Raw genomic sequence first — 26051 nt, 5'->3', positions numbered from 1 at the left:
TTTTCGCTGGGCGTTGGTTAAATATTTGATCGCTGCGGCATGGGGCAAGGAGGCAGGCAGCAGACAGCAGCCTTTCGGGTGATTCAGGTTTATTTGGTCGCCTTTGATAACCAATTAAAAGCAGCATCACAGTCGGATGCCGCCTGAACACCCTTTGACACTTTCAGAGGTAGAAGGTAGAGGCAGGAGCGGCAGCAGGAGGGACAGCAGTAGCGGCAGCAGGAGGGGCACTATCGGGTGGCAAGAGGCAGTGTGCTGCCAGCAGAGATTTATGATGCAGGCCATGACACTAAACAGCTTCCGCCATTAAGCACGGAACACGACGAGGCATCATATATGGATGTGGATGGGGATGTGGTTTTGCTTGTGTGTGTATCTGTGTGTGTATCTGTGTGTGTGTGTGTGTGGCATCATAAAACAGCGAAATGTTGGCTCCATCGTCGCCTGGCGACATCCTAAACTCAACTTAAATATAAATTATGAGCATCTTAAAAAGCCACAAGCGAAAGGATAATTTTCATAAATATGCCAGGCCCCCAGAATGTGTGTATGTGTGTGTGTATCCGTGTATCTGTTTGCGTTTAGATTTCTGAGGCAGCAGCAGCTGGCAGGGAGAGCGAGAGAGAGAGAGAGAGAGAGATCTGGGAATGGCTTTTTGGCTGTCAGCCACCACCAGATCCTAAAGTGCTACATGCTACATGCTGCATGCTACTATCACCTCCTTCTGTGGCTGTGCCTCTCTCTATGTGTGTGTGTGTGTGGATGTATGTGTGCATAAACACACAATTAAAAATAATATTTTCAACGCGGTGGCAATTAATTAGGCACTCGCCGCAGCAGCAGCCAGCGTCAGATGCAAATGGAGGATGGTGCACATGTGTCTGTGTGTCTGTGTGTCTGTGTGGCATAGAAGCCTCCAAGAAGAGGCACTGATTATCGCGAGCAGGTTTTTGGTTTTTTTTTTTTAGTTAGGAGGGGGCGGCCGGGGGCATTGAATTAATGGATGCTATTAGCCTGCGGTCTGGCCCGCTCGTCGATAATGGATCTCCAGTTAAGTGGCAAGACCGAAAAGTCAGGTGAGAGGCACAAAACCCCCAATCAGGGAAACATTTTTAGCTGCTTAAAGTTGAAGAAATTCCCATCTTTGGATGAAGCTCTATTTTTTAGGTAAGAAATGGGCCTCCAACATGCTTAAAAATCCTTTAATATCCGTAATAACAGTTGAATAAATACCATAACAAGCAGTCTGCAGAGGTCTGGGGTAGTGGCACACTTAATAGGTTCCATATGTCGAAAGTAGAGCTACTGTCGAAAGCGCATTGCTGTGGAATTTAATACCTGGGTATTTGAAAGCCAGCTGTTCAAATAGCCAAAGGAAAATTGTGGTTTTATTCATACTGGCTGACAATAATGATCCAAATTTATGCAATCGAAAATATATAAAATCATTAAATTAAAATACATAATATAAAAAATTTATAATATAAAAAATATATAATATATAAAAAATATATAATATGAAAAATGTATAATATAAAAAATATATAATATAAAAAATATGATATAAAAAAGATTTACATAATAGAAAAAGTATATGGAATATAAAAAATATATAAAATGATTAAATCAAAATATATATTTATACAAAATATGTATATATTATAAAAAATATGTACATATGTATGTATTATTAAAAATATGAAAAATATGCAGCATAATAAATATGATACAAGAAACGTATAATATAGAAAAAAAAAAGATATTTACATCAGAAATATATATTATACAAAAATTATACATAAATAAAAAAAATAGTCATAATTTTCCTATATCACCTCTATCCGAGTACACCATATTTTCCATTCCGATAGTACCATTATGCTTTTGATACCTCTTCGTTTTGTGATTCCAACTATTTTGTGGGACAAATAGATTTATTATCACAGATACAATCTATTCCCATCCATACAGTGTGTGTGTGTTTGTGTGTGTGTGTGTGTAAGTATGGGTTGTAATTTTCAAAATACAAACTAACGGCAGAGTAAGCAATTTCCAGTTGAATTTAAATGCCAGTAGATGTCATTATTTATACGCTAATGTTTTGTCACACAACAACAAATGCTAAATTTCGATTTGACCCGACAACAACAACAGCAACAGCAGCAAAAACAACAACAACAGGAACCAGAAACAGGAATCGCACTATCAAACCGAGCGGACAAACGTGCGGACACCCAAAAAAAGAAAGAAAGAAAGAAAAAAAGAAAAAAAGTTTTTACGAGCCGCTCAACCAAAACAAAACTTGGGATTTGCATAATATACCAATACACACACACACACACAGACACAGTTGTAAATGTGTGGGTGTGTGTGTATTTGTGTGAATTTAATGGCTGCAACGACAAGCGACAAAACTCAAACTGCGGTTATTTACGTACGCAAAGCTTTTGATGTACTTTATGCGCAAGCAATGAACTTTTAATGCGAGCATTGCCCAAAAAGGAAGAGGAGCCACCAACGGCAACGGCAACAGCAGCAGCCATAGTGGGTGCGCGGGGGTGCGGCGGAAAGGAAGTAACAGTAAGTGATATATCAGGACTAAGCACTCCCACACACCCAAAGAGAGAGAGAGAGAGAGCGGGAGAGAATAGAAACACAGACAACATACAGAACGAACTGCCAACGAAATTTACTTGTAAGTTTCTTTGCTTACATTTCGCGCATTTGGATTTATGGTTATGGCAGGGGGGGGGGGAAAGTAGGAGGAGAAGGTGAGTGGAGCTGCCCAACGCCCTAACGTCTGCATATGCCCAAATAAACAACAAAACAGAAACGGCAACAGCAACAAAAGCAAAAACATAAAATGCTTCGCCCAGGCAAGGGGCAAAGAACCAGGGGACTTGCATATTGCCAGAGCTTTTAACAGTTGTTCTTTTGCGTTCTCTTTTATTCTCCCGCGCTCTTTTGGCAGATGATCAACGACTGGCATATGCGAGAGCTTTTAACAGTTTGTGTGTGGCTCGCGTTGGTAAGGTGGCGGTGACGATGATGCAAAATTGTTTTTGTTCTTTTTTTTCAGGTTCTGCCGATTGATCACTCGGGTGTCCCGCTTCGCTTGCGAGAGCTGAAGCTCGGCTCCCTCGTTCGTCTGTCAGTATGCAGGTAGACGTCCAGAGCGTACAACGTTTGCTATCTCTTTTTGGCGCTTGTCTGGCTGTGAGCCGAGAGAGCGAGTTGTAACAGTGGCTGGACATGGACCCTCTCCCTCATGATCGAGAAGAAGCTTTTCGGCAGAAGGCATGGAATATTTGCTGACTCTCTCTTTCGCCCTCACGCTCTTGCCTTAGCGAACGACTGCATGGAATAGGAATTTAAATAAGACACGAATTTGGTTACACAAAAAAAGGTGCCGTTTGCATGAAAATATCTTTAGGTTTATATATTTTTCTGAATACGGCTTAAAACTAACGTTTTTGGGGTTTTTGGGGGCTCCCCAACATCACATCCCCATTAGCCTGTAGGCTCTTGTTAATTACTTGATGGCTTAAGCGTTAAATGTTTTTAGGGCCTGGACACAATTAGCCAGCATCGTTGCAACAACGGAATATACAGTCTAGCCAAATGCTTAAGCCATAAATGATAACAGGGGCAAACACAGCAGTGGCTAGGATAACCCACGCATGCCGTGTGGCATGTGGCATGCCCCGCACTCAACCAAGCAAACCATAAAACCCGCTCTTGCACCTACGCAAATTGGCCAAAGCCGCTTATAAAAGGTAAACGCAGGGCCCAAAATGTAGCACACACAAAGTGCCGCAGAATAAAAATGGAAAACCCAGAAAACCGAGAGAAAAACATAAAAAAATATATGAGTGGAGTGGAGTGGAGAGAAGAAACACACCCAACAAGTTGTGGCAAAGTAGCACACATAAAATGTATAAGCGAGAAAACCAACACAAAAAAAAGAGAGAGAGAGAAGGAGAGAGAGAGAGAGAGAGAGATAAAGGTTGGGGGTCACGCCCCCTAGACGTAGAATAAAGGGTTTCCATGCCTAGAGGTGGTTCTGCTCCTGCCGCTGCTTTATTTCAATTATGATGATGATGACATTATTAAAATGCCCTAAAACTTTGCCACACACACACGCACACCGAAACGGTCTGGCCTCTGCCTTTGCCTCTCGAAGGAGTGCTAATTAAAGGACCCAAAAGTAGAGGCATCCAGCCAGTCAGGCAGGTCTCTACCGCTCTCCCTCTCTCGCTCTTTCTATCTCTATCTACTCGCATAAGCCAAAAGTCCAAAGTCAGAGCCGCCTGCCGTGTTGTTGATAACCCAAACAGGTCCTTGAAGCACACAAATCACATAAATTCCAATTGAGTGCATATTCGGTAGAGACAGAGAGACTAAATGTGGCAAAATATACAAAATTTACTCTGTGCAGTCGACTGCCTGACTGCCTCCCTGCCTGACTCCGTCCCTAGCCCCCACCCCTTCCCTTCTTTGGCACTCTTTTGGGGGGCACTCCAGTGCGTATGATTAATTTGCTTAATTTTGTGTATGAGGCACAGAAATCCCACCCGAAACGCCACCGCTTTTAAACGCCTCAAACCGAGGAAAAACTGGAAAGGACCCCCCGACCCCTCAAAAGGCTAAGGAAAGGACTAAATCTGTGTAAAAGTTTCCACAGAAAATTCATTAATTAAACAAATTAAGCTAATGGCTGGCTGACGGCCTGACGGCTGCCAAAAAGTGTTGCCAGGCCAAAGCCAAAAAACGAGAAAAATAACATGCCTAGATATTTGTATTTTTCAAGGCAATTCTTCCGTAAATCATATATTTCTCAAAGAAATACACAGAAATTTCGAAAAATCAAATTCGCAAATTTCCCAAAAAAAAAAGTCAAGGTTTTATTTATGCACTTTCTTTGGCCAAAAGAAATTGCTTTAAAATGTGTACATATGCAGGGGGGGGGAAAAAAGAAGGAAAATAAATGGGAGAAAATTCAAAGAAAATACGTGAAAATTCTGTGATGTGTGTGAAGGCAGGATTATCGCCGGCACACTTGAAGGGAGCTTCGTTCCTGCTCCCCGTTCCCCGTTTCTTCTTTCACTGAAAACTTTTTCCCTATCTGGAGGAGGCTCTGGTCCCCGCCAGCGCACTGCCTTTGCTAAGGACACGCCTCAAGTGTATCCCTTTTGTCTTTAAATGGCATTTAACATCAAGTGCTACCCTCCTGCCGATCCCCGTTGCCGGCGAAACTTTTGCCAGTCAAAATTTGTGAAAATTAATAGGATTCCGCACTTCCAGTAGCAGTTGTCGTCTATTGAGTGGCGGTGTTGCTGCCCACACCCCCCCCCCCCCCCCCCCCCCCAAGTTGCCTTAAAGTTTCTGCAGCAGCAGCAGCAGTGGGGGGGGTGGGGGGTTGGGGGGCTGCTCGGATGCTGGAAGCATCATCCACTTTGGTGCAAAACTTATGTCATGCATGAGCATAAATATATGTATAGTGGAAAAATGTATGCCAAAAAGTGGGTGGGGATAGGGGCGGTGGTGGTAGACGCTTTCAAAGATTTATTGTGGTGATTTATTTGCCAGAAGCCCCACAGCAGCAGCTTCCTGTGTGTATCCCAGTGTGTGTGTGCTAGTGTGTGTGTGTGTGTGTGTGGGCCATGCCTCGAAGCTTATTTATTTATTCATTTTCTAATTTATTGATGTTTGTCTGACCCAAAGCGTTTTGACCCTCCCAACCAACAGAAGCAGAATGGCAGCAAAACGGCAGATGCTCTACTGCTCTACTGATTAGCCTTCCACCCTTCTGCCCCCCCTTCAAAGGAGCCGAGACTTGCTCCATCTTTCCGGGGGGATCTTTAAGCGTCTCTCCAATTAAACATAATTGAAAACCTGAAACGAATTGCACATCCATTTATTCATTTCGACATTCACTCGAGCAGCACTCGAGCTGTTTGCCATTCGTTCTGTCTGGCAGATTGGCAGTGGGGCGGCAGTGGGGCGGCAGTGGGGCGGCAGTGGGTGGGGGTAATGCAGCTTCTGGCAGTTGTTTTGGCAAAAAAAGAAACACCCACTCCTGCTGCCCCCCCTCCTTGGGGCCCCCAAACGTAAGCCTGTCAAAGCGCGGGGCTTTTTCCGATAATTAGCAAAACGCAGCGATGCGGCGTATACGCGATATTTGGATTATGTATTTTGCATTTGCCGCCTCAGGGCGACACACACACACACACACACAAGAGCGAGAGGGAGGAGAAGAAGGAGCTGGCAAAACTTAAAGTCTGTCAACAGAAAATGTGTTTAAAATCATTAGAAAACCACACTTTCTGCAGTTTTTAAGATCTACCTTTGGTTTAGGTATTTCCATTGATTTTTTTTTGGGCACTTAAAGCTTCGCTCAGTCAAAGCTTAACTTATTTTCTGGTTATATTTTGCCGGTTTTCCTTTGTTTTTTGTGCGCTTTTTCGCTGAAATAACACGGGTAGAAGCCAGAAGCAATTTCCATGCCGCAGAGAGGAGCAGAGGAGAGGATGCCGCTAGTGCTTCTAACATGGATTTTTGATATACTCTCTACTCTCGCATTTTGCTCCATTTGCTCTTGTGTGTGTGTGTGTGTGTGTGTGGGGGGGGGGGGGGGTCTTTGTTTGGGTGCGCTGCTGCGGCTGCCTCTCCGTTTATTTGCCTCCACTTGGTATTTTTTTATGCATTTGCATAAAGCGAAATGTATTTCTATGCTGACGCTGCTGCTGCCGCTGCTGCCTGGCTCCTCTTTTGGTTTGCTTTTATTGCACTTTTCCCTTTTTGGCCATTACCGCCACACACAGTTGCATTTTAATGAGCGTCGGGTGATGGGGCACCTGGGCGCACGTGTGCAGACTTCTTTCAATCACTGTCTGCCCTGATGACCCCCGTGCCACCCCTGCCGCCCTGCCCGCCCTGCCCCCACCCCTGCCCCCAATCTGTCCGTCTGAAGATACCCTGCAGCGGCAGCAGCAGCACAACCAGCAGCTGTCCTTTAGTCTGGGGTCGTCTGTTTGTTTGTTTGTTTTGCCAGCGATTTGTTTGTGGATTCAAGTCTCGATGCCCCATACCCCATACCCTATAACCACCACCCCCCGCCCCCCATCATTATAATGGAGCTGAGAACTTGAGCTGGAACTGGAGCTGAAGCTGAAGCTGAAGCCGAAGCAAAAACCTGGAATGCCTGACGTGACGCCTTGCCCTCCTGTCCTGTCACTTAATTAAAACGTTGAAAAATCAACAAGAAAAAAAAAAAAAAACAGACGAAAGAAATCTCCTCCGCCCTCTACCGTTCGCCATCTGAAGTGAGAGCCCTCGTACTCTTCGGGGTGTGGTAGGAGGGGTGGCATTGGGTGGCATGATTTTATCGTGCTCGCCTTTGGCTGATTGTGCCAATTATGCAACGAAATGCGCTGCTCCGAATCCGAATCGCCCTCAAGTGGTTTATGCACTTTCAAATCATAATAATAAATCCGAAAGGGCGCCCGCCCGCCCAACCCCCCAGCCCCCAGCAGCAGGCAGCACCCACAACAAGTAAAAGGAGAAGCCATAAAACACGAAGTGATAGATACCCTACTGTAGGTTATTGTGGGTTTTATGGAAGCTATATGAAAGAGAGACGAGGGAGAGGGAGAGTGAGAGATCTTGGCAGTCAATATGCATACCTATACTCCTTTCCATTGCTCTCTCTCTCTCTCTCTCGACTCGTCTGAGACATCGCACAATGGAGACTCACTGTCGTTTTTTTTTTTCTTTTCCTTTTTCTGTGTGTCTGGCCTCCTTGCCTTTTACACAATTTATTTCTAGGGGCTTCCTTGTTCCATAGTCCGTCCCTCGCATAGCAAAACCCAACAACAGCAACAGCATGCTGCCAGCAAATAAATAAAGCACGAAAAAAAGCCAACGGGATCTTACTTTTCTGAGTCGCAATTTACCTGCTGTACTCCCTTCTCGCTCGCTCTCTCGATCAAGCTGCGTTCCTCGCTCTGTCGTTCATTTTGGTGCCGAACGCGCTCTCTCATGCCGAACGCGCTCTCCCAATTCTATCTCATGCGCTGCACTGCGCCGACGAATATTCTCGTCTCGGCTCTGCCGACGCCTATTCACGTCTCGGCTCTGCCGACGTCTATTCTCGTCTCGGCTCTGCCGCCGACTCATCTCGGTCGCGTCTCAGGCCATGCTTATCAGCAAATGCGATCAGCAAATGCTTGCAAGAAGTAAAATAATTTTGTGTTCTTTTCCAATGCCTTCCACAAAGGTCTTGGCGAAACCCAAGCACCCGCCCACTCACCGAAAGAGTACGACAATGGGAAGCAGCTGCAGCCCAAGCAAGTGCCATTTGGACTTCTGCCTGAACGAAAATCATTTAAATTTACGAGAGAGTACGAACAGCATTGTGCAGCCAGCGGGCTCCCCCTCCCCCCTCCCCCTCCTCCCACCGCCTTGCACACTTAATCAGCCGTCACAATTTTTCGGGGCATTATACGCTCCATTTCGGGGCAGCGCCAAACTTTGGCACTAAGAGAATATTCAAAAGAGCTTTCCAGCGGAAAGAGCAGCCAGCAAATAAAAGCGTTTTTTTTTTTTTTTTTTTTTTACTTTCCGGCTCTTTAAACTTTAATAAAGTAAACAATCGATTCGCAATATTTGGTTCACGTTTCATTCGATTTAATCCCCGCACTCAATCATGGGGTAATTCTCGCATCGGGGATTTGTCCGCCATATAAAGCCTGCCCACATGTTCAAATATTCAAAAACAGACATACATAATTATTAATCCATAACTCATTAGTCTCGCAGTCATGCATGCAACCAATAATTCATGGACGTGGAGGGGGCTGCGAGGGGGCTGCGAGGGGTGGGGTGGCTACCCTAATCAAAAAGTTCAGTGAAATGTAATTTTAATTTCCATACATTCGAGTTTTCTCTTTTTTTGCCATGCGATATGTCCGTGTGTGTGTGTGTGTGTGAGTGTGTGTGTGTGTGTGTGTGCTGGTGTCATAAATGCTATGATTGATGGATTGATGATGTCACTTAAAGCGGCTCAGCAAAAGCAAGTGCTGTGCCTCAAACGTGTAAATAAATAAATAAATAAATCAAATGAAAAATTATTGAATCAACAAGGTAAAATAATTAAATCAACATGAATCATTTAACGCGCTACAAATGTGTTGAAATAAAAACACAACTGACACATTCAGTGGCGCCATCCCCCCTATCCCGCCCCATCCCCCCCCCCCCCCCCCCCCCCCCCCCCAATGCCCGCTCACCTGGGCGGCTCTGTGGCACCTTTCTGCGTTGACAACTGATGACAGGCCTCCACAACAGACACACAGACACACACTGCTGTCTATGAAGTGTTGCAGGACTAAAACTAAACAAACAAAAAAAGGATACATACATAAAAAATGTATAAAAAGAATGAGCGAATCGTGGCATAGTACATTGCGGAATGGCAGCACAATAAATTCTTCGAATTCGAGTTCGAATGGGCTCGTTGAACACCTGGTTTTAGATCACACTTAAAGATAGAGCCACAAAGAAGGTCCTGAGGGCATTCCTCATTGATCATCCAAGGTTAATTCACCCCAAACGATCCCTAGATCCTCTATAAATTAATCGAAACAGCTATGTATATATTTTTCTGATTAAAAACAATATTTTGTGGCATTCATCTGTGCCGCAGTGGGGGCAAAAAGATATATTTTATGGAATTTTCTCTCGTCTATTTCCTGCGCATTTCTCTAACCCACAAAAATGTCAGATTCCTATGGAGTGGGGGGGGGTTTTTTATTCCATTTTTAGCTACACAAAAATGCATTTAAGGGCGGGGCTATTAAAATGGTATTGACAAGCGTTACGCATACGCCACCGCATGCTCCAAAAAAAGAAAAAAAAAAAAAGAAGAGAGAACCGATAAGGGGACACAGAAAAAGAGACAGCAAAAGGAGGGCGAGCGAGGGGGGTTGGAGCGGCGGCAACTTTAATCAATATTGAAGCAGTTTTTGAGGCCAATAAATCATTTCATAATCAATTTTGGTTGGGACCGAAAGGAAATGCCAAAAAAACGAGAGAAAGAGAGAAAGTAAAGAAAACAAAACAAAAGAAAAAGCCAAAAAAAAACTTTTAGCCACCTTTTGCGTCATGTTGTGCCTGTTGCCCCACGCACACACACACACACACACACACACACACACACAGGGAAGGGAAGTACAGTATGCACTGCAATGGGAAGTACACAAAAAAAAAAACAAAAAACAAAACAAAACACGCAAAAGAAGCAGCAAAAATAATCAACAGATGTTGCCCCACAAACAACAACACGCGGATGTCCAGCAGTGCAAAAGGCCAAATATGTGGACCTCTCTCTCTCCCTCTCCCCCCCTCTCTCCCCCTCGCTCTCTTTTAGGTGTGTGTGTGTAAATGAAAAGCGGATGTTGAAAGTTCAGCGCCACTGACAGGAGGCAGGCACAGGAGCTGCATCAACAATGACAGCAGCAGCAGCAGCGGCGGCAGCAGCAGAGCCCCCCGACCAGAGCCCCAAAAAGTATGCTATGCGAAAACTTGGAGCGGAAATTAAGTGTGACCTCTTCGCGGGGCTGCCGAACAGGGATAGAGAGAGGCAGGAGAGAGAGAGAGAGAGATGGAGAGAGCTTGCAACCGCCACAACGCATATCAATGGCCAGCAAACAGCAGCCAAGGGACACGACAGGAATGGACGGACACTCGTGCCAAGTGCTTCGCCGACACTCCATTTGCTGTTGCCCCATGGCCCCTGCCCAGGCCCATGCCACATGCCACATGCCGCATGCCCCCTGTGCCACCATTGGTGATTGTGTTTGCGTGTTGTGATGCGTTCAAAATTGTATTTGCCTAGAATTGTTCACTGGCGGAGAGGGACGGACAGAGGGGTGGGGGGGGGGGCATGTGGCATGGGGCATAGAGTTACGCGGATGCAACTCAAAATTGGGGACCTCTCTCCCCCCCCCCCCCCCACCGTTTCCGCTTCTTGGCGAATTTTTTCATTGCCTTTCATTTGATGAGTGCCGCGCCGCCAGGCGGCACAGAAACTACACAGAGATTTCTGTTTGGCAAACAGACCGTGCCACACCCACTCCCCCCCTCCCCTCCCCCCGCCCTGTATCTCTGTATAGATTCTACATGTATCTATATCGTTGGGTCGCCCCGTTCCGATGTAATAAAGACAATTGCCATGCCTTCAAAACACAATAAACTGCAGCCGAAAAGGGGGGCGCCGCCGAATGAATCGCAATTCAATTTGAAAGCAATCAAGAAACCAAACAAAAACACACAGAAAACGTAGAAATATTCCAATGAATGTTGGCTCGGACAACCCCGTCAAATGTTTGCGGAGAGTGGAGAGTATCTGATGGATACAGCACTTGCCGCACGAAAATAAACTACGATTAAGTGCCGCAAAGTGCAATGATTAATCAGATTTATTTGTCAGTTTTATTTCGTGCTAAAAGTGTCAAAGGAGAAGTATTTATAAAAGTTTATTAAGCATTAAGTACTACACAAGGAGCACAAGGAGCACAAGGAGCACAAGGAGCGCACACACACACACACACAGACAGAGGCAGCATCCACATTAGAACTGACCATAAAACACAAGCAAAACAGTTGCCAAGAACAACAAAGAAGGGCCCCACACCCGCCCCGCCCCCTTCTTTGGACCAAGTTGAATGTCCTAAGGGGCAAAGAGAGACTGCCACAAGCAGTTGTTGCGTGGGAGAAGACACACAGGAAGTAGAGGGAGTGCGGGGAGGGAGTGAGGGGGGGGCAGAAGCAGTACTTAGGATGTCTTTAAGTTCAAGCATAAAAAACATTGGCCCCCTCCCCCCAAAAGATACATAAATCCCACCAAAACGCCCGCCCCAACCTTCCCCCTCCCCTCCCCCCCCCCCCCCCCCACACATTCGAAGAGATTTTGGCCTAAAGGGCAAACATCTGAAGATCTGAGCGGCTGTTGCCGCCGCTGCGGGCCTGACCAGCATATTTAGGCGGATATTTATTGCCCAGAGAGTGACGCGACTGCTCAGGCGGCTCATGTGGCATGTGTGGCAGCCACATGTATACGAAACAAAAACACATGCCTAGCAAAAGTTTCAATTGCCAAATGCATATTGATGGGGCAGCACCGACAGAGGCAAAGAGGCAAGGCCGCCTCTGGCCCTCTGATAAGTGGCAACAAATGCCAGCCGTGAGCGGGCCATTTGGGGAGTTCATAATGTTCCTTCTTCGGGGATCCTCGGGCAGCAGAATTTTCCCGTTTTTAGAGCAGCTTTCGGGGCATTCCAGGGTATCCTGCCGCTCTGCGTTTGGCCCCAAAAAAGGGCGGCGGGAAAAAAACGATTTGCCGGGCAGCAGCCCACTGCCACTTCTGCCACATCGCTTCAGCCACGGGGGCGTATGAGTAACTTAATAAATTTGACAACAATGCTGCCTGCCGCAACAAGAGGCAACAACAAACAAACTGCAGTGTCCAGAGTTGTCACCAATTTGTGTGCTTGGCCATTGTTGTGGCACCCCCTACCGCCCCCTACCGCCCCCCCTGGGTGCCGCGTGTTGCATTTTCAATTTGTTTTCGTGCTCTGCGGCGCGGCTTGTAAACAAAATCCGGCGGAAAATGCGGAACAAGCGACAAGCGTTGCGTCGTGTCGCTTACAAAAGTCAAAAGGAAATGCTACTGGCGGCTCTGCCCGGCTCTGCCCCACTCTGTCCGGCTCTGCCCCGCTCTGTCCGGCTCTGTCCGGCGGGGCCGTTTTCGGTTTTTCGTTGACAGGAGCGTGTTAAAGTCAACACCCCCTCCCCTGCCACCCCCCCCCCCCCCACACTCAATGTGTACAAATTGCCACGAAAATGTTGCCTGTTTGTTTGCCTCTCGGTTCGAGCCACAAAAACGTATTCCATTTGTGCATTCTATTCCACCGAACAAAACACACACCCGTCCCCCCCCCCCCACCCCCCTCTGTGCCACGCCCCTGTGGAATTTTTATTCATATTTTTAATAAATATTGGGCTGAGGCTTCAGCTTATTGGAAATGGGGCAGAATTTGTGGAAAATTGTGTGGAAAATAAATTTCCTTTCGCCGGGAGGTGGCACCCAATTAGCGGGAGAACCAGTGGATAGCCTTGCCTCGTGAGGCATACGCGCCGCCTCATTAGGGGTGCCTTCTGCCCCTTGGCAGGCGTTTCCACTGTGCAACAATTAGTGGCAAATAGCGGGAGTTCCTGCCAGGACCTCCAGAGAATCCTCTCTTCAGGCGAGAGATCAGTGTTTCGGGCTCGATCATACATGTTTGATCATACATGTTCGAACGTACCAAAGGCCACTTTCTGGGTGTTTTCTACACCGCAGCATCCCTTGGATGCCTCTCCTTCGTTGCTTTCTACCTCCCGCGAGGCACAGATCGAAGAAAGGGAAGGGACAGAGGAGTGGGTGCTCGAGCATCGAACATCGAACATCGAACATGTTTGATGGCCCTTCCAGTGCCTTGCTGCGGCCTCCCCAGAGGCTCGAACATCGATCGCCCTTCCAGTGCCTTGCTGCGGCCTCCCCTTCGCCTCTCTGGGGCTCCGGCTTCCCCCCCTTCCCCTCTCTGGAGCTCCGGCCCCTCCCTTCCCCTCTCTGGAGCTGCGGCCTCCACTGAGGATCTGCTGCTTCTTGCCACGTGGCAACACACACTTCGGGGGTAAACTGCTTGCCACAAAAGAAGAACCGTACAATTTTTGTGTGTTTCCATATTTGCCCGACGAATGTCCTTCTCACAAAAGTCGCCATTATGCGAGGACTACATGGTATTAATGGGAGGAGGCCCATGCCCACGCCCACGCCCCACGCCCACTCACAGCCGTATCTGTGTGTATAACTAAACATTTACATTTCATTAAAACTAAAAACAACACACAAAGCAGTAAGCGACGACACGAATACGAATACGAAAGCAAATACTATATGCAGAAAGCAAGAAGCAGCAGCGAAGGAGAGAAGGATGAGGCATGCGGCATGAGACCCTCCTGAGGTTGAGGCTGTGTGGCAGGCAGACTTCTGAATAGTCATAGTTTTGGGGGCCTGGGAGTGGGCCTTCGTTTTGCACCTGTCCGGGGCACACGTTGAGTGCCACTCGAGGAGCGCTTCTCCGACTGCCGCTGCCACTGCCGCTGCTGCTGCGGTGAGCTCTGGGATGTCTGTGTGGCATGCAGCTGTATCTGTATCTGTATCTGCCTCGTACTTAAAAACTCGACATTTTTCACTCAACGAGAGCTTTTCTACATAACAGGCCAACAAAAACTGTACGGCACAGAGTGCAACACCAACAACAATGCTGCCACATGCCCGGTGCCCCATGCCCTGCAAAAGTTGGCCAGGGGAATGCGGGGGTGGGGGAGGGTTGGGGCACACGAGAGAGTAGCGAAATAAATAGTATATTTTAGACGGAGTGCCACTCATGAAAATTGCAAAAAAACACGGGTCGAGAGTCCTGCCACAGAGCAGTACTGCCTACTGCCGTTGCTGCCCCAACGAGTGCCAGTCAAATATGAATTGCCCTGGACCGTGTTGCATGCCCCTTACAGCATAATAACAAGAAGTTATTGTGTGCCTCTGTCTACATGCAACTAAGCCCGTGCCCCCTGCCCCCTGCCCCCTGCCCCTGCCCCAGACCCTTTCGGACCATTGTTGCTGCGCTTGCAACAAATTTCAGGGGAAAACTGAAGGAAAAATGAAGCCTAATTACAGAGCTCATGTTTGCCCGCTTCCTCTCCATTCAATTAAATGGAATGTGCCGCACACATTCCCCTTGCCCCGTGCCCCGTGCCCCGTGCCACACACAAAAAAATAAAGAACTGAAAGAATGGTACTATAATCATGGCAGCATTTCATAAATGGATCCTGGCAGCCACTGCCACTGCCGCAGCCACCGTCGCTGTTGCCCCTTCCACAAATGTTTAATTAAAAATTAAAGCAGCTTCTGTTTGCTTTCAGTTGTGCTGCATGCAGCAGTGGCAGCACCAAACAAAATGCAATTTGTTCTAGCTTTACGTTTTACTCTTTTTTCCCCCTGCCCCAGCCGCAGCCCCCTGCCCCTGCCCCAGCCCCTTGCCCCAGCCCCTTTGTTGCTGCCACTTTTCCGGCGAAAATCTGGGCATTCCCGATGCTCTTCGATTGGGGGGCGGACTATAGGTTTTTTTTCTTCAAAAATTAAGTATACGCTGGGATGTACGAAAATCTATGGGAAAATCGCTGGAAAAGCGAGGGAAAAATCTGTAAATTTCCGCCTCAATCTAGTCTCAAGAAAATGTGGAGCCCGCGGCTTTTAAGGGTATCCAATGGGAAAAATGTCCACCAAGGGGGCCCGCCCCACCACCACCCGCACCATGTGGCAGCCACTTAGCAGCCAATAAATTGTAATACGACACGAGGGCGATGCCACATGCAGCAGCGGCGGCAGCGGCAGCCATACACACGCTTCCACCTTACACGCCGCTGCCGCACTTTTCCTTGGGAAATGGAAAATTAATTTTCAAACGATTTCGTTTGTCGACGCCTTCCTGCCACCGCGCCCCATTCTGAGGCACATTTCTTGGGGCGAAAGTGTCGCCTTGCCACCGCTTCGGCTTTCTTTCATTTATTTCGCTGCAGATCGCCTGCCACGCCCATCGCCCATCGCCCATGGCCCACGGCCCATGGCTGCTGCTTCAGCATACAAGTGGCAAATAAATTCATTAGTGGCACAAATTAGTTGCATGCAACAGCAGCCCGAAGGAGCCACGGTCAGAGCTTGTACGGGGCTTCAGCGGAGTCCTCGTTCGCTGCAAAAAGGGAATCCCCTTCGGAGCGCAAAAGGACACAAAAGTGCTTTCAATTTCAATTAGATTTGCCACTTGCAACGCTGCAACTGCAACGTCTCTTTCTGTGTGTGTGTGTGTGTGTGTGTGTGTGTGTGTGTGCGCCCTTTTGCTGCTGACTCAGGGGCACATTTAAAGCTCATTTAAGCGCTCGTTTCGCTTCTCCATTTAGCCCCGGCTGCCTGATTAAGTAATCAAAGTATTTGTCAGATACTTAATCTATCGTCAGCAGGGCCCTTGCCACTTGCCACACGCCACGCTTGTTTGAACAGTAAAAAAGGGAAAATGCAAGCAAAATACACTGCAAGAAAAGGGCCTTACAGGCACCTTCCCCAAAGACCCCCAAAGACGGCAGCCGCCACAGGGAAATTGCAAAACATGTGTACCGTGCCCCCCCCCCTCCCGGCACCCCAACATGCCCCTCCCCCTCCCGCTGCTACCCCTCTTAAAAATCACTTAACGCATTTTGCATGGATTTTCTAGCCATCGTTTTATCTCCTCTCACGCTTTATTTATTTCGCAATATTTTTCGCCAGGAATCAGCCGCCGCACATCCTGCCACATGCCCCCACCGAGCAGCCGCGTCTTTTGGGGGCCCATTACAAAACTGTTATTAAATTCAATTGAATTTTTTTGTTTTTTATTTAGAGCCAAAATGAAATTTCAAAATTTTAATGAGCAATCAACGAGAAAAAAAGGAAGAAAAAAAAAACCGGAAAATAATAAACGTAAATGGGAGCCCACGCAGGACTCCGCATAGACGCCTCCTGGTCGCAAAAAAACAACAACAACAAAAGCAAACAAAAGCCCCTCCGAAAAATGCTTAAAGTAAATTCAAATTTAATTAGGATTTTTTTTTTTTTTTTTGGGTTTTTGCGTATTGTTTTTTGGGTATTTCCTCATTCAAGGGGGGAGGGGGGCCGGGGGGGGGGAGGCATCACGCCCCAGTGGACTAAATGTAAATGAAAATTGACGCAGACGCAAGTTTATTAAAATGAGATTTGCATAAGCATATAGAAGAGGGAGAGAGAGAGAGGGAGAGAGGGGGGGCAGCCAATGAATATTTACCCCTCCTTGTGGCATCTGTGGCATCTGTGGCAATGAAAATGTCACAAAAGTCAAAAAGGTAGACAGCGGGGCATTCATTTCTGTCCGTTTCCATTTGGCGAAAGTCAATTAAAAGTGAACCCCCCCCCCCCCCAACGATGGAGCCTCTCAACAGGTGACAAAAGGAAACAAAAGAATGAAGGCCAGCAGCAGGCCATTAGCTGGGACATCGACTTGGTCAAGTGTTTTTCGGGTTTTTCAGGTTTTCCGGTTTTTCTGGTGTTTTTTTGGGGGGCCCGATATTGATCTCTTGAGATATCCATTAAGGTACTCCATTCCCTGGCTGATTATAAGTGCCTGCTGGCCCTCCCCTTTTTTTCGGTTGGGAATAAATTACAGCCCGAAGGAGAATTCCAACCTGTGATAGGCCTTTGCCCCTTTGTGGCAGGGAGATTGCATTCAATGCAGTTGCGGCGCTTTTTAATTGCTTAGCCGATAGACAGTGGGCAGGGGGGGAGGGGGGGAGTGTGTGGCAGCGACAGCTCTCGATATCCGCTTCGAAGAATCGGTTGAAAAGCCACTGAAAAGGGCCGAAAGACAGCATAAATTGACGTTGATCCTTCAGCTAACAAAAGAGAGAGAGGGCAGCGGCAGCGGCTGCGGCCGTATAAAATATAAAATATAAAATAAAATTTATAAAAAAAAAAGAGAACAAAAAAAAACTTAAAATTGAAAATTGTTGTCAACGTTAATTGAGAATAATTATATTTAATTGCATGGCTGCAAGAGCATGCAGCCGGTATGTGGCAGGCAAATGTGGCATGTGAAAGTCAAGCCCCGACCGGAAGGAAAGTTTTTTTTTGTTGTTGGTGGAAAGTGCGAGTGCGAGTGCACATAAAAAATGCATTAAGCAAAACAACAATAAAATTAACTTAAATGCCAAACGCGAGTCTGCATTTGATATAAATAGCCCGAAAAAATAAGGGGCAAGGGCCGCGGCTCTACATTTACACCTAATACTCGCTCGCTTTCTCTCGCTCTCGCTTTCTCTCGCTTCTCGCCGCCAGAGCGTGCACACTGGACGTGTGAGAGGGAGACAGAATGAGTAAACGCTTGGATGGACGCTTCTTCTGGCTATAACAATGATCCGATCTGACCTGATACTGTGTTTTCGGTTTTATTCGGACGATAGGCAAGGATTTTCTGGTCTTTTCTAGTCTCTAAGGATCTAGGTGCCCTTGGGGAGGGACAGACAGGGCTTTAACGACTCTTCTATTGAGGCTTTGGGTTGAGAAATGCTTCCCTCTGGCTGTTACCCCTAAACTTTAGGAGTATCGGGTATTAAAACTATATGCTATAAAGGAAAAGGCTCTAAAGGAGCCTAAATAGTGTCATAGGATAAACCCTATCTGTCCCTAGCTTTGATTAATGATCCTTGAATGTAATATACGAAGATACGGCCACATAAAAAAGGATGTAGATCGACGCTCGATCGTTCAAAATGGCGCATCAGGGGAATAAAGTCGTGTGGGGAGAAGTAAAACGTCTAAAAACTATTTCTATTTCACTTTCAGAATATAAATAGGTATATTTTTGGATACTTGCATTAAAAAATATTACACAGAGTGGAATAAAGACTAAAGGAAGAAAAAAGTAACAAATTTCCGCCTTTTGCTGCACACTGGAGGGATTCCTGCCGCATTTGCTGAGAGCCAGTGTGGCACTATGGGAAATATCCAAAAAAAAAGGTTGTCCATATGTGGAGCTCATCAAATTATAAATAAATTCGAACAACAAAAAAAAACAAAGGTTATAGACGATTAGGTGCATCTGTTTTTGGGAGGAAAGCGCTAAGAAGCTTCCACAGTGCGAGAAAGCAGATTAGGCGACAGAGCAAGAGAGAGAGAGAGAGTAACAGAGAGTAAGCTTGCGGGAGAGCAAAGATGGAAATCAGGCGACATGTAGGACAAAAGCGACTGCAAAACGTAGCGCAGAGGCGACGCTCTCTTCGGCAACGAGGACAGAAGAGCGAGGGAGAGGGCGAGGGCGCGAGAGAGTAACAGAGAGTAAGCTTGCGGGAGAGCAAAGAACAAGATCAGGCGACTGCAAAGCGAAGAGCACAGGCGACGCTCTCTTCCGCAACGAGGACAGAAGAGTGAGGGAGAGGGAGGACCTGCAGTCCGTGGCTGTCACGAGCGAAAGCCAGCGAACGGCTAATATAGATTTAATTAATATTTGCAACTCGATTTATTTGCAGATGCCTATAAATGTTTTTTGGCATTAGATAAATATTTCTGATGCTGTGGAAATATGCAAAATTAATTGGAATTTGTTTGTAGTTACATGGGATTTGAAGAGCCACAGCCAGAGCACAATAGTATCCCCCTCTCCCCCCTCACCACAATCATCGAATGAAAAATAATCATTGTAAAGCTCTGAGAGAGAGAGAGAGGGAGAGAGAAGGAGATAAAATTTAAATGTAAATTAATATTTCTACCTTCTATCGGTCTACCATTTGCCTGCTCTGTCGCATGTCAGCTGCAAAATTGCCTAATTTGCATATTCCAGGTAGACGTACGTATCTTACAGATACTCCCCTCCCCCTGGTCCCTCCACTGCACTAATCATTTCCATCAATAATTCAAATTGCCTCCCGTCTGTCTATCTGTCTATCTGTCTCTCTCTGTCACCCACTAATTAACGATAAGTCCAGCTGTAATATCTGTGAACTTTGAACCCAAGTCCGAGTCGATGTTTGCCAAAAACTCAATTTATTTGCTCAATTTTCATTGCTTTTCGTTTTCGGAAATTTTATGGCAAATATTTGACAATGCAATGCGCAAATTGCCTTTTGGGGGCGTGCAGGAAGGCAGAAAATTGTTTGATTTGTTTGCTAGCGAGGGAAAAAAAAAGAGTCCAAAATATAGAAATCTAAACATTCTGTGGATAGACCCTATGGAGGTGTATCTGGCCTCCTTTTGGCCCTTTAATTATACATATATTTTCATTCAATTTATCTCTAAAACTCAATTATTTCCCAGTTAAGGACTCCCAATCACAGACTGATTAACCTTTCAATCGAGTTACCAAAAGAACACTCTACTCGCCTCACCTTAACGATTGACTGCTGCCACGTTTCGGTGGCAAGTTCTTTTACTTTTTGATCACTGTGTCACTTACCCGGGGGGAAAAACTTTTGCAGCAACAATTCCGCAGGACGCAGGACGAACTTCAGTTCAAAGTGCAAATTAGTTTTGCTTTTTCCTAAGGTTTTTTTTTTCCGCTTCTTCCGCTTTTACTTTTTGCGTTTTCTTTGGTTTGGTTTTGGTGTCTGTTTTAGTCACGTTCTAAACTCTTTTCGGCTCTGGCTCAATAAATTAGCAGGAGTCCCCAAATCCTGTGGCAATGGTTCACACACACACACACACACACACACACAAACACGCCGGAGAGTGAAGAGAGGTGGAAACGTGGCAGAGTATTAAAAACTCATTAAGCGAACCGTCGCTGGTGTCTTGTCTCCCCCCCCTCTATCCTCTATCCGCTATGTTCTATGTTCTCTATGCTTTTTATGCTCTTTTTAATTTATGCAAATATCGACCGCAGCACATCCACACATATGCAAACCGGAAGTCGGTGGCGAAGAGGCTGCCAAAAAGTGTGCTCTGCGCTACGCCTCTGCTTTCTTCCCTCTTTCCGGCCTTCTTTTTTTCTGGCGAAAGTAAATCGAATGTCAACCGCACACACACACACACACACACACATGCAAAAACAAAAAACACTTAATCAAAAGCACACACACACACACACACACACGGTAGGAAGTAGGGGGTGTGTGTGGGTGGAGGCGGTGGAGGCGGGGCACTGTCTCCTGTCAGAAACACACGTGCAATACGTGACCTAGCCCAAGCGTTAAATTCACGCGCCAATGTTCGTTCCCGTTTGGATTTGTTTCTCAGTTTTCAGTGAAGACCTTGCCTCAGTTTTGTGGCGCTTTGCTTAAGGACGAGATTCCTGTAGGAAGATTCACACACACAGACACACACAGACACACACAGCCATACCCACACATATACACACGTGTCGACCAAATCCGCTTAGGACAAACTGACGACTGATTCTGTGGCACACGGCGCTGGCCTGCAAGTTGGCCAAAAACTTCGCTTGTGCCAGTGGCAGTGGCAGCGGCAGGCACTCGAAGCAATCATCGTTGTGGCGTCGTCGTTGTCGTCGGCGGCTCAGCCTCGTGCCTGGCCGCCGATGGGGCTCCTGCCCTACACGGGCCAAAGAGAGGAGCGACGCTTAAGAGCGCTTAAGAGAGCGCCGTGCCGTGTTCCATTTGCCAAACGTTCCGTTCCGTTCGCTTGGGAAGCGCAACTAGTTTTGGGGGCCGACGGCTGGAAGGCACGGCAAAATGTGTGACACTGGAAGTGGCGGCTCCCCAGTTGCACCCCAGTGGGCTGCCTTCCATCAGCCCCAAGTAAACGCCGCCCGTCCGTTTTGTTTGCCCAATTAAATGCCACATATGTCATAAGCATAAGCATCCCCACACCCCCCCAGTGGAGCCCCACTCGGTATCTCCCTTTTTTTTTTTTATTCGCTGAATGCAGTTTTTTAATTAATCATTAATGGGGGCCACGCTAGGGGCAGGCAGGCAGGCAGGCCCCAGTTGCAATTGCCCTCTGCCCCAACAGTGCCTTTGATATGTCCGCGTACGCGTACGCCGCAATTAGCCAGAGGCCCAACAGTCCCAGTCCCTGGAGGAGCACGTACCCCAATGGCATCCCCATGGGTCATGGAAATGCAAAGAATTCTAGAAAAACAAGTGAGACGACATTCCGACCATAAAATCTAAATGGGGTTAGGGGCGTGGGGGGTAGGGGGCTTTAAAGATGCCAAGAAACAATGTTTCTCTTAATTTTGTGGAAAAACAAAAACAATCTATATTTTCAGGAAACACTATTTTTCTTGTTGTTGTTTTCCTTTGGCTTCTGCTGCGCCCAGAGTCAACAGAGGTCGGCGGGGCCCCTGTCTGACGCCCGGATGGTGGAAGTGCAGTAGTAAATACAATTTACTTCACTCGGTCGCACACATTCCGGTTCCGCATAATTTTATTGGCCCCTGCCTGCCTGGCCTGCCCTCCCCACTACCCGCCTGCCCTCCCCCTCTGCCCATCCGACTGCCTGCCTGGAAATGCAATGAGATGCGTTTCGTTGACTTCGATGACAGCAAACAGAATCAACAGTCCCTCGGCTGTGGCAGTAGTGGCGGCTCCTGCCCCCTGCGTCGCGTCTCTGTCTCTCCATTCTAATGAGATATGGCCAAAGGGCGTGGGGGGCATGCATTTTTTTCCTACAGGGCCCCCAACATTTGCAAACAGCGAACGGATGGGCCCAACCATATGCCAGATGCCATATGCCATGCCATGCCATGCCGATGCGATCCCCGCCGCCAGTGCCCGAAGGCACTTATGTTTTGCATATGAAATCGTGCACATAATCAGCTGGGACATCGAGAAGTCAGCCGACGCCACCGACGCCGCCGCCTCGATCCCTGGTCGGGACGAGATGGGCGGTTGGGTGGTTTGGGGTCGTGGCTCGGTGTGCGATTGCAGGAATGCTAATTAGGCGTAATTCGCATAAAATTCGCAAACAGTGGCTGTCATTGGCCCTGCCATCGGGAGTTGCTCTCCACTGCAATTGTCCCCAAAGTGGAGGAGAAAATTTTGATAATTTACTCCGTGCTGCGCTGCACGCCAAGGGCCACTCTCCGTGCCCTGTGCCCAGTGCCCTGTGCCCAGTGGCTTTCATTTCTGGCAATGTTGGGTTTCGTTTTGATACCCAATATTTGATAGGCTGCAAGAGCTTTAACGATACGAAAACAGCTGAAAAGATTATCCTGACCAAACACCCACCAAAAGAAAAAAAGTACAGAAAAACAGCAAGGAAACATTATCTTCTTTGTCTTACCTTTTTGGCCCACCATCTGGAAGGCGAAGACTCCGTATTTACGTCGGACGATGAAACGTTGGACCATAAAACCGCGCGACGATACCGAACGTACGATTTACGAAACAATATGCAAAGCGCGCACGCAAAAGCAAAGGAATCCCGAAAAATGCAAGGCAATTTCAATAAAAGCACACATTTTGCGCAGGTTAATAGAAGGAGAGGCCAAACGGTAGAAACACTAACGAGAGAGCGAGAGATCAACAAGATTTGGCATGCCTCACTCTCCCCTCAACGCAAATGAGAGACTTCCTACGAGAGAACGTCGATTCTAAGCACCCGCTCCTTGCCTATTGCTTTGCTTATCTTTTTCACTGCGCGACTTACACGGTGGAGTGGGAAAGGGAAAAATCTTCGCGCCTTTTTCGCATTTTTTTCACACACACACATTTCAGAGATCACGCGGCCGAACGAAAAGAACAGATTTATGCATAAAATGTGTTTATATATTGCACATCAACAAAATAATACACTTTTTACACTTCACTTGCACTTACATATTTCTTCATTTTTGCCTTCGCGGCCCACTTTCGCACTTGATCAGCCACTTTTTCTTGCACTAAAACAAAATTTTCGGACTTTTTTCATTTTTAATCACTGCCCCCGGACTCTACACAACTGGGCGACAATTTTCCAGCTTGATTTTTCGCCATTTTCCCGGTTTTACACGGCCCGAAACGCGGAGCCGACTTGAGGACGCGCGCGTAGCCGGCTGAAAAAATGAAAATGTGAGAGCGGTGCAGAGATGTGTGCGTATATGGCTTATTAGCTCTCTCACCCCATCCTCTCCTTCTTGCGCTTTTCTCAAATGCTCACTCATTTAATATTTGACATTAGCGTTCTCCCACTCCCTCTCCCACTCCCACACCAAATCAAACTCCTAGAGAGCGGATTATTGTGCGTTTGCATGATGAAATTATACAAGGTGGTCTCTCTTTTCGGGTCTGAGCGCTTGTACTGAGTAAAATATGACCCGAAAGAGCGCGTTGCGAGAGCGGACCACCTTGTATAATTTACTCATGGTGCGTGTGGTGAGTGACGTTAATGCACTGGTGTGATGGAGAGGGGGGTCAACTGCTGTGCAGGCATGTGGTGTGGGAGCAGAGCAAAAACATATTCCCAATGATCATCTCATGAGTGGGGTGCTTGAGCAGGTAAATCTTTTCTGCTGCGCGGCTGATTGCAATGTTTTTTTTTATGTAATATACGCATATACATACATACATACATATATATTTATCTTTGTACATATTTATGCATGCAAATTAGGGTTGCGCTTATTTGTATTGTTTCTCCAGCTCTACTAAACGTTGTCGAATCGGGCTAAAACCTTATATTTTATTGTTTTTTTTCGCATATTCAAAAGAGCGCAGTTTGATTTGGAGTGGGAGTGGGAGTGGGAGAGGGGCAACACAAATAACTCACGCTAATGTCAAATGTCAAATGAGTGAGCATTTGAGAAAAGCACAAGAAGGAGAGCATGGAGTGAGAGAGCCAATAAGCCATATACGCACATCTCTGCACCGCTCTCACATTTTCATTTTTTCATCCGGCTACGCGCGCGTCCTCAAGTCGGCTCCGCGTTTCGGGCCGTGAAAATCGTGAAAATGGCGAGAAATCAAGCTGGAAAATTGTCCCCCAGTTGTGTAGAGTCCGGGGGCAGTGATTAAAAATGAAAAAAGTCCGAAAATGTTGTTTTAGTGCAAGAAAAAGTGGCTGATCAAGTGCGAAAGTGGGCCGCGAAGGCAAAAATGAAGAAATAAGTGCAAGTGAAGTGTAAAAAGTGTATTATTTTGTTGATGTGCAATATATAAACACATTTTATGCATAAATCTTTTTTTTTCGTTCGGTCGCGTGATCTCTGGAAATGTGGGTGCGTGAAAAAAATGCGAAAAAGGCGCGAAGTTTTTTCCCTTTCCCACTCCATCGTGTAAGTCGCGCAGTGAAGAAGAAGAGCAAAGCAATAGGCAAGGAGCGGGTGCTTAGAATCGACGTTCTCTCGTAGGAAGTCTCTCATTTGCGTTGAGGGGAGAGTGAGGCATGCCAAATCTTGTTGATCTCTCGCTCTCTCGTTAGTGTTTCTACCGTTTGGCCTCTCCTTCTATTAACCTGCGCAAAATGTGTGCTTTTATTGAAATTGCCTTGCATTTTTCGGGATTCCTTTGCTTTCGCGTGCGCGTTTTGCATATTGTTTCGTAAATCGTACGTTCGGGATCGTCGCGCTGTTACATTTTCTGACGGTCCCGTTTCTTTTTCCTACGCAACCGCAAAATCGTCGGCTTCTCATGTGGTTGGAAACACAACAGAAAATGCAGCTAGGATAAAGTGTCGATCCAAGTAGAGGAAAAACGGTAAGTGTGAGAAGATATTATTTCTTTACTGTTTTTCATTACTGCTTGCTTTTATTCTTTGCTATAATCATTGTTATTATTTATTCGCTCGGTAAACGCGAGCACTTGTCACCGCTCTGGAATGCTTGCGTGTGTGCGCCACCTGTTGGTGGGCGACTTGTGGGGAGCCTATTGATTACCCACTAAATCAGATCCTCTTAATCAGCTTTGTTTGTTGCCCCCGTCGGAGGGGACATAATCACAGTTGAATCCTTTCTCGGCTGCCGGCAGTAATTAAACACGGAGTTCATCAGCGGAATTTCCCAGCAGAGACGCGCTTCGGGGAGCGTTTCTCGGATTCGAATCGAGTTTGGTCATAGTTTCAGCAGGAGAGAGGGGACATTATTCACTTAGCGCAAGTACTTAGCCTCCACCTCCGAGGGGGGGGGCGGAGGGGCAACTACTATTGTCAACTACTTTGGGGCGAAAACGATTCCATGCCCGCTTCCTTCCTGGGCGCCGCCCTCGCTGAAAGGATTTCAATGTCAAGCCGTGGCTGTTATCCTGCCGTGGGTCCCGACTTGGGACAGATGGTCCATTACATTAGACCCACGGGCGCGTCAAGTTTTCCCGGGGAGGCGGCAGCCAGCGACCACAAAAGCGACGAAAATGAAAATTCATGAAAGTTTATCCGCCGCCGCACTCCAATGGAGATGTTCGGGCTCCACTTTTGTGGTCAATTAACGGCCGTGCGCCGGCCTCAAGATTGTTTTTG

At 46.9% G+C, this 26051-nt stretch overlaps 1 protein-coding gene across 2 annotated transcripts in view; it reads right to left on the bottom strand.

The window, feature by feature from the left end:
* LOC108153385 (connectin) overlaps positions 1–20689 on the bottom strand; it is a 147847-nt gene extending 127158 nt beyond the window's left edge. The window contains exon 1 of one of the 2 annotated variants that reach the window (XM_033387064.1): positions 20119–20689. The gene's annotated coding sequence lies outside the window, so the exon portion shown is untranslated. The remainder of the gene's footprint in view (positions 1–20118) is intronic. The other variant, XM_033387066.1, reaches the window with a different exon arrangement.
* Between the last annotated feature and the right edge of the window lie 5362 nt (positions 20690–26051).

The sequence above is a fragment of the Drosophila miranda genome, chromosome XR, assembly GCF_003369915.1.
Source record: "Drosophila miranda strain MSH22 chromosome XR, D.miranda_PacBio2.1, whole genome shotgun sequence".
Classification (NCBI taxonomy): domain Eukaryota; kingdom Metazoa; phylum Arthropoda; class Insecta; order Diptera; family Drosophilidae; genus Drosophila; species Drosophila miranda.
The sequence above is the reverse complement of the archived record's forward strand: the minus strand, read 5'-3'. Positions and strand labels throughout refer to the sequence as shown.